General features: G+C 35.6%; 2 protein-coding genes across 2 annotated transcripts in view; both read left to right on the top strand.

Moving 5' to 3' along the window:
- The window catches only part of LOC129231178 (esterase OVCA2-like), a 73,936-nt gene that overhangs the window by 46,590 nt on the left and 18,490 nt on the right, over positions 1 to 8,856 (top strand). The window lies entirely within an intron of this gene.
- LOC129230973 (uncharacterized) overlaps positions 5,465 to 8,856 on the top strand; it is a 141,509-nt gene continuing 138,117 nt past the window's right edge. The window contains exon 1 of the mRNA XM_054865211.1: positions 5,465 to 5,665. The gene's annotated coding sequence lies outside the window, so the exon portion shown is untranslated. The remainder of the gene's footprint in view (positions 5,666 to 8,856) is intronic.

The following is an 8,856-nucleotide window of genomic DNA, read 5'->3' as shown; positions in this document are numbered from 1 at the left end:
TTTTTTGAGTTTGACGTCAAAGACGACGTTTCAGTGGCGGCGAATGAGATTTCGCTCTTAACTTATTGTAAGACAAAGCAGAAAATAATGATCGACATTCAGTAAGCGCGTTGTTTCGATGAATGCAATGCCTCAACGAACTCATTTAACGGAATCAGAAGCTTCTAAAGTGGTTGTCAGGCTAGAGGGAAGCCAAACACAAGCCAAGGCAGTAGAAGCTATTGGAGTTTTTGCAAAGTATGATTTCTACGAGATGGAAACGGTTTTTAGAGACTGGAAATGCTGGCCAAAGATCAGGGCAAGGTCGCAGACGGTCAACAACGCTCAACGAAGACCGTTATTTAGCTTTAACGGTTAGTAAAGGAAGTATGAATGCCACCCCACTACAACGACATCTTCGCTCGGGTACTGGCACCACAAATTTGGCACAAATTGTCCAAAATCGCCTTTACACTGTAAGTCTGTATGCTCGTCGAGTCGACCAATGGTCTGTGTCACATTAGCTGCGAGACACCGTCGCGATACAGGGAGTGGGTAACAGAGCATGTGAATTGGAGAAGAAATGAATGGAGCAATATTTTTTTCTCTGACGGTTTGTAAAAGTAGGGATGAGATCTTCATACCTATTGTAGTCCCTTACCCTGCAGCAATTAGAGGTGACTTCATGTTAATGGACGAAAATTGCAGACCACATCGTTCTTACTTGATGAATGATTTTCTTTTGACGGAAGGAATCATACGAATGTAATGGCCAGCGTGTTCTCCAGCTATGAACCCAATAGAGCATGTTTGGGACATTCTAGGCAACGAGTTTTCGGACGCCTACCACCTCCCCAAACTCTCCAAAGAACTTGAAAGAGCGCTTCAGGAGGAGTGGGGCAGAATACCCCAGCCCCTCATTAATAACCTCATTAATTCCATGCCTCAGAGGTGTTTTACATTGCTGGCCATCCGGGGTTACCATACATTCTATTAGAAGCGATTTTCTTTTAAGAAAACCCAATTTTTTATCGCTTTTTTCATACGCACGAAGTGCGTTTTTTTTCCCTTTTGCACCCAAAAGTTGAAAAAAAGTGTTTTCCTGCCATACAAACAGTGGCGGATTGGTTGAAAAAATCGGCCCTGGCATTAGAAGGTGTAGCGGCCCCATAGCTCTTATAGATACTAAATTTTACCTAACGATTGGGATATCACTTAAATATGAGGAAATTATTCTTAACAACTAAATATGTTTTATTTAAACAAAATTTAACAGGTATGAACACTTCTGCGCTTTAATGGTGAGCAAATTGATACAGTATTAGCTAAACTTTATTTTGGAGGAAAATTGTGATTGTAATTGTCCATTTAAGTATTTTTATAATGCCCGGAACATTTTGAATATTTCCTTAATGGTAACACTGCTTGGCTAGAATGTCCTTTTCTGCAGTCAAAACAAGTAACTTAATAGCCCTGTTATATGAAACTGATCTAGCGATGTTCATGGGTGAAAGACTAGGGCCGTCTTAGAACGTGATGGATCCCTTGACACAAACATACATTACTGGGCCTGTCATAAACATTCCCTTTTTTATACTGCCATATCCTGACGACCCCCAGACTCGATGCGAGGTCAAAAACCTGGTGGGAGGGGTCGGGTACGAGTTTGGCAGCCCCTTAATATTTTTTCAAACGCATGTATCAATACAAAGAGAGAGAGAGAGAGGACTTAGCTTTCTGGCTTCTGGAAGTCATCAAAGTATTTGCAATATAAACTTAATGGAGAGATTAACATTGAGTTTGAAATAGGGAGGGGGGGGGGGGGGTCCAGGGGGCCTCTCCTCCGGAAATTTTTTGAAATTGTAGTCTTAAAAACTCAATTTTAAACAATATGTGGTGATGTTAGGGGAGCGTAGATTCAGGGTTTCTCCTGCTGCAATTTTTCAGAAGTGGAAATTCAAAAACAGAATTTTAAATTATCTTCGAGTATATGGTGTGAAGAGCGGTTCCGGGGGCTGTCTCTAAAAATTTTAAAAATATATTAGCTCTGAAAACGCAATTTTAGAATATCTTTGGGGATTTTTAGTCGAGATAGACTCCAAGGCCACCCACGAGAAAATTTTCAGTTTGACGACTTAACAGCCTTTTTTTGGTAAAGACTAGGACACCGGCAGTTACTCGAAAATTAAGTTCCAAAAACGAAATTTTTGCTGACCTTCAGTGATGTTAGGAAAAGGAGTTTTCAGGAGGCTCACCCCAGAAAATTTTCGAAATTGAAGCACTAAGAACGAGATTTAAAACGTTCTTCATTCATGATACTGAGAGAGGAGGGGACGAGGCACTTTCCAAAAAATTTTTTGATACTGTTAATTTAAAAACACAGTTTTAGACCATCTTTGGGAACGTTAAAAAAATAGGAGAGGATCGAGTACTTTCCTCCAGCAAATTTTCGAAACTGGGTACTCCTCAATGGTATTTTAAGGTTGCATATTTTGAAATAATTTTACGGAAAAAAATATTTTGTCACTTTTATTCTAATTGTCATAAACAGGGTCACCGAGAGCAAAAGCGGATCCAAGAAAAAAATGACAAAAGTCAATTTTTTTCACAAGCCTCCTTCTACACCTTTCACCATTAGGATATTGTACCCTCTGCACGAGTTCAATTCCGAGCCGGGACCCAATTCTCCAACTAAGCTGACATGCCCTCACGTCGGCCCTTGTTGTAAGTGGCATTTTATAGCAATTGTAAATTGGCATCTATAAATAAAAGCGCCAAAGAGACCAAAAGTATTTTAACTTTTTACGACCGCTAAGGTTTTCCTGTTTTTTTTTTTTTTAATTTTTTTTATTACACCATTGGCAGCCCCAGAGCCCGACTAACTAAAAGTGAGGCCCTAGGCCCACATTAATTTGGAGGCCCCCTGAAGACTATGCAGTGTTTGATTTACATTTTTAAAGCACTAATGCACTTTGGGAGGCCTCTTTGTCTAATCACACAACTATGTATAAATCATTTAAGTGCATTTATGAATCCCCTTTGGGCCCCCTCATAATCGTGACCAAGTAAATTCGTTACTGGCAGAATGATTAAAAATTCCCCTTTAAAGAAGTTTTTTGCAATTAATAAGTCTTATTTTTTTATTTTTTAAAAAATACATGTATTTTTCATATTGTTGCAATGCTATGCATAATTCCTTAAAAAAAATGGGCCCTCTTAGGAACTTAGAGCCCCAGGCCTAGGCCTAGTCAGCCTGTGTGGTATTTAGGCCCTGGGTAGCCCCATTTCAGAATTCCCCCCTCCCCCCTCTTGTGGTGACGGCCCTACCTCACTCCACCCACAAGTTTTAGTACATGTGTAAAGAGGAGCTGAGGCTGTGTTTTGCGAATTTGCGTTATTCTAAACACATGCAAAATTTACATTTTGCTGTTAGTAGACAGGCCCGAAAGACTTTGCTGTTAATTGATCGGCCCCAAGCATGACCGGGCCCACCGGGCAAATGCCCGGTTGCCTGCCGGCTGTATCCGCCACTGCATACAGATGTAATTTTTGTCTTAGATAGTTTACTAAGGCCTGTCGATAATGTATCAATCATCCAAAAAGTTCTCCAGGTTCAAAATCAACCCAAAACCTCAATATCCTTTAATTGTTTTGAGCAGTGTATATGTATGTACATAGATTGCTATTACTTATGGAAAGTAGCTAATTCATCACCCATTTTTGGTCATAGTCTACTGTGAATGTACGCTTGTGATCTGAAATCCTTAAAAAAAAAGAAAAAAAAATGTGCATGTCATTTTAATTGAGAGGAACAAATTTGCTCTGTAATTCCAGCATATATCGAAAACTTCAAACTCAAACATTTTTCGAAAATTCTTAATAATTTCTCATGTTTAAATGAGCATATTTATTTTTCTTTACCATTTTTGCGAATTTTTCTTCATGCAATAATGCGTGACGTTATTTCATTCAAGATGGACTGTGGATATTTAGTTCGAAGTCTATTATAACTTCATTGTGTTGTATTACTGTCGTTTGTTTACGTTTGGTAAAAAATAAATTTCACTATGCCACGGTTATGTTATAACGTATCGCGAAAGATGTCCCCCAATCCCCGTGGTGTATTTGGTCAAGATGCGTTTAATGAGTCTAAATGACTAAGATTTTTAGTTGTTTAACTATTATGCAATTTCTTGGAGTATTTATTTGAATTTTCCCGTGTAGAAGTATGTTTAAAGGAGTAAAAGTATAAAAGTATACTCGTGAAGGGTTCGATATACGACTATGAAAAGGTTTTAACTACCGATTGAAATGTAATTGAAATGTTTAAAAAAAAAGGAAAAGAAAAAAGAGAGAAAAGGTAGCTTCGGAACAACGTTAAATATTTAATATATTGCCTAATTACATCTGTAGAAGTTAAAAGGTTATTTCTATCTTTCCCTACGAAATAATACAAAAAGACGAAAAACAATGTTTAACTGGAGTTAATCTTGCAGAACCGATTGCGATTTACTGTAATTAAAGTAATTAATGTGCATACCGTTTTCAATGGGAATAAATATTTCCTGTTTACTTACATATTTCAAAACTATTACTGTTTAAATATATATATTTATCGCCTTAATAACAGTACGCGAAAAAAGAGATTGCAATCAGTAAAATTCAAATGTGACAACTTTTCTCCGAGGAAGTCAACACATTATTTCTGCATAGTTTAAAAATAGTGCATATTTTAAGTATTTTAGTGCATATTGCATGCGTATTTTAATAACTTTTAGGGCCTATAATCAGTCCTGTAATTATAAGTGAAAAGAAAGAAAGCATAATCAATGTTGAAGTACACATTTTATTCTTTCCGAAAAGGCAAGAAAGAAGGGTTTTCTTTCTTTCTTTCTTTCTTTTTTTTTTTTTTTTTTTTGAACTACACCATTGCTATCATCGTTCATCTTTCATCGATCAATCCCGAGGGGGGTTGGGGGGAGACAAAAAAAAAATGAATTCTACACAATTTTACAGTGTAAAATCACACATTAACATTACTCTCATTGATGCAAAAAAGAAAAAAAAAGTACTGTGAACAATGTTGATATTTAAAAAGGTTGGAAAGGATTTTTAAAAAAAGGTTCATTTTAGGAAAGATGCAGATTTGAACCAAGTCAAATTTGTCTGTTTTGGAAAAATAATAGGATTTTCAAATAAAATTAAAATCGGTATTTCTTGAAATTAACATTCCGAAAAGGAAGCTTTGCCAAGTAGAAAAATACTGGAACATCATGGTATACGTTGCACCCCCCCCCCTCGCCACGACAACCCAGAGCACAATGCAGCTTTGTTACAACAGGTCTCAAAACTAATTTCATAATTACTTAACTGAAGATAAATAAAAGTCAAAGAATCGATATTCCGTTTATTTCCTTAATCGAAACTTGTCTTGCTTCAGCGCCCCCACTAAGAAACAAAAAGTTTGGCGAGCGAAGTTGCATTTGGCGGTTTAACTCCTGAGAAACAGGTCGGCCAGCGTTTCACCCAGTGCCTCTCGGAGAAGAGGGAAAATATCGGCGCAAAATTTAAGGTTGGTTTCATTCTTAGTTGAGTTATTCGTCCATGTTAATCAAAAAATATCTTGTTCTTCATTTGTTTCAAGGAGCGAAAGAAAATACTATTTTTGGACCAACACTTGAACAAGGTAATTTTTCTATTTATTTTCGAGCCAGTGAATAATAGTGTTAAATTTTTGCTTTGCCGGCGTCAAATTAACTGAATTTCATCTCTTAAAGTTTTTTCAATGTTTGGATTTCATCCGATGCCATTAAGCTCATGCTTCCCTTCCAATAATTGAGCATGATTTGTAACGTACTGACTTTTATTGGAAGAAACAAAAGCTGAAGCACTACGTTTCCCAAACATCGTAGACTTTAAATGCCGACTTTCTTTACTTTCATATTATCGAATGAGTGAATAATAAAGGTAAATTTTTGCTTTGCCGATGTCAAATGATCTAAATTTCTTCTGTTAAAGTTTTTTAAATGTTTATATTTTACTCGATGCTATTCAGCTCATGATCCCCATCCAATAATTGAGCATGATTTGTAACGCACAGTCAAGTGCCCATACTTGGGACAGTACCCTAACTTACGACATTTTAACGAATTTTGTTTTAAGGGTTGGTACACCTGTCAGTATTCAACCAGTAATAAATAAATGGTGATACAGTGCCTGCCGCTTATTAAAATTACGTGCGTTCTGATGACATTTGATTTTATAAACCGGCATACCTACACTCACTTAAAAATTGAAAGTTTTTGAAGTTCAAATATTCTGAAAACGAAATAAACTACTTCAGCTATTTTTGTTTTAAGTGTTTCAAAATAAAGTTGGCATTTTAAATATACATTAGGTACATTTTTTTAATTCACACAAGGGTCTTAATCGAACAACAATACGCCAATATTTTTACAGAATTGGAGAACAATGTTTTAATATCATTTGTAGTGCTTTTCTGACATGTTGAAGAGGGCAAATTTGGCTCTGAGATTTCCTCCTCTTCTGAGATCAATTCCTTCACTTCTTGTTGCTTCTTTATCAGTTTTTTACGAATTATGATCAAAAGCTTGATTTTATAAAACGGCGAGAGTGATTTTATTAAAGGATAGTTTTAACATGTTTTGATATTGTTCTTCCAGATTTGATTTTAAAAAGCGGCTGATTTAATAATCCAGTGATTTTATTAGCGCCGGGTACTGTACAGCATGAAAGGTTATCTTTTCAATACAGGGACTATTCGACTGTTTCGACCGCTTGCAGTGGAACCGGTGCCTGTTAACCAAGACATTTAGCTTTGTAATTGAAGCTGTAGCCCTTTTTAAACTTGCTACAGTTTTGCACTGTTTTTAAGTTTTTTTTTTTTAAATTGAGGCAGACATCATAGTTCAATAATCAGTATCCATGCTTTAATTCAAAGCTGAAACTTTGTTAATTGCATGCAAATGATATTCTATATTTCATTAACATTTAAAAATTCTGCTTTGGGGTACAGTGGGACAGTGCCCTATTGTACCTCCAACATTCCTCACTACAAAGTAAACATTTTAGAGCAATGTAAAGTAAATATTTTTTAGGACATCAAGATTGAAAATTTCAATTGGAATTGATTTTAATGAGGTTTTATTTAAACTGCGTTTAAGTAAATGGCTTTTACGCACATCTAAAGAGTACATTTACTATCCCATTTACCTGCTGATATTATTGTATTATTACTAATGAATGGTTTGTATGAATTGTAATTAATCTCTCACATGCGGTAAAAAGGGGAAAACTTGAGATAAGTTCGGAAAATCGATTTTTTAAAATGGAGTATGAGGGAAAATTATGAAAAATATTACATTGATAGCTAAAGAGTTTTTTTTTATCATGATCTGTGAAAAAGTTTCTTTAGAGCTAAAATTAATGAAATTATAACAAAAGAAATGAAAACAGTTCCACGGTGTCCCCCCCCCCCCCCCAAATCCGTTTGTATCACGAATGGCAAAATAGCAACAGTAAATGATTATGATTAAGTTACTGTTTTGTAAGCTATCCTTTTCTCTCGCTTCATCACCTAACCGACAATCGTGAAAATGCAGTTCATTAAGTGTTCAATATCCTGCTTAATTTTTATGACATTAAACTTGATTTATTATTTTTTTTACATACGCCTCGTAGATAGGCCTGTCGGCGAAATTATGAAAGTCTTTGAGTGCTATCTTTCGAGCATGTGTAAAAAAAAATAATTCATGCAAATGCTCTTAACTTATCAAATGTTTAATGTTTTTAATTTCAACGTTCAGTAAAACTAGGGAACCTCGCCCTCCCCCGATCGCAGCAGGTTGACAATTGATAATATTAATGGTATTTTTACACAATTCTGGCTTAGTGAAGTTAAGAGGCGTGAGACAGGGCAGAATAGCTTCCCCTTTGTATCCAAAATTCACCGATCCTAGTGTTGACTTGGTAGACATTGACAGTTAAGAGGAGATAGGGTTACAGAAACACACACACAGACAGAAGCGCACAGATTTTAATAGATGTTGTAAAGTTGCTAATGGTTGAAGTAAAACACTTCCTAATGTGAGCCAAAAAAGTTGCAAAATCGCCCCTTTTGAACGAAATGCTTAGTCTTTGTGAGCAGGCGGGATATTTTTATCATAACTATATAAAATCATAGTACATAGAGTAAAAATAACCATGAAATTTTAAGCTTATTTCCGGCTTTTTGCGATTCAGGAAGAAAAACCTTTTTGCTTTTTTGTTATAGTTCCCATAAATACACGCGTGACTGAATTTTGATTGGAAAGTTTGAGCTGGAAACTATCTGTTATATGAAAAAATTTACAAATCAGTTCTATAAATTCTGTAGAAATCAGAAAAAGTCGACTTTTGAGTGTCTAGATATTTCTAACGTGTAACTACGTTTACGGCTCCTGCTGAAAATCTTGGAAAGAATCGTCTTTTTCCATTTTCAAATTTCTTGTTCACAAGATTGTTTAGTATTTTCCCACGGATAAAAAAATTTCAAAAAATTATTTTTTGAATTTTTGTTTCAAAATGAAAAACTTTAAATTGGAACGCATCCATGACTTTTCTAGCGTAGATTATGGCTTACAATTAAATCTCAAGCCAATAATTTATAAAATAACATGTAAAGGCATGAACGGTTTCTAAAGCATTAAAATATATGTACCCCTTAGCCAGATTAACGAATGTCACATAATCACTACTACTTTGCAGGAGAGCGTAAAAATGTTTGCCTGGTGTATACAAAGGCGGGGAGTTGCGCTCTTATAACACTCGTCAATAATTATAACGGATTAAAAGGTTTAAAAAAATAATTACGTTTTA

The sequence above is a fragment of the Uloborus diversus genome, chromosome 10 (genome assembly GCF_026930045.1).
Source record: "Uloborus diversus isolate 005 chromosome 10, Udiv.v.3.1, whole genome shotgun sequence".
In the NCBI taxonomy this organism is placed as follows: domain Eukaryota; kingdom Metazoa; phylum Arthropoda; class Arachnida; order Araneae; family Uloboridae; genus Uloborus; species Uloborus diversus.
This window is presented reverse-complemented; position numbering and strand designations above follow the sequence as displayed.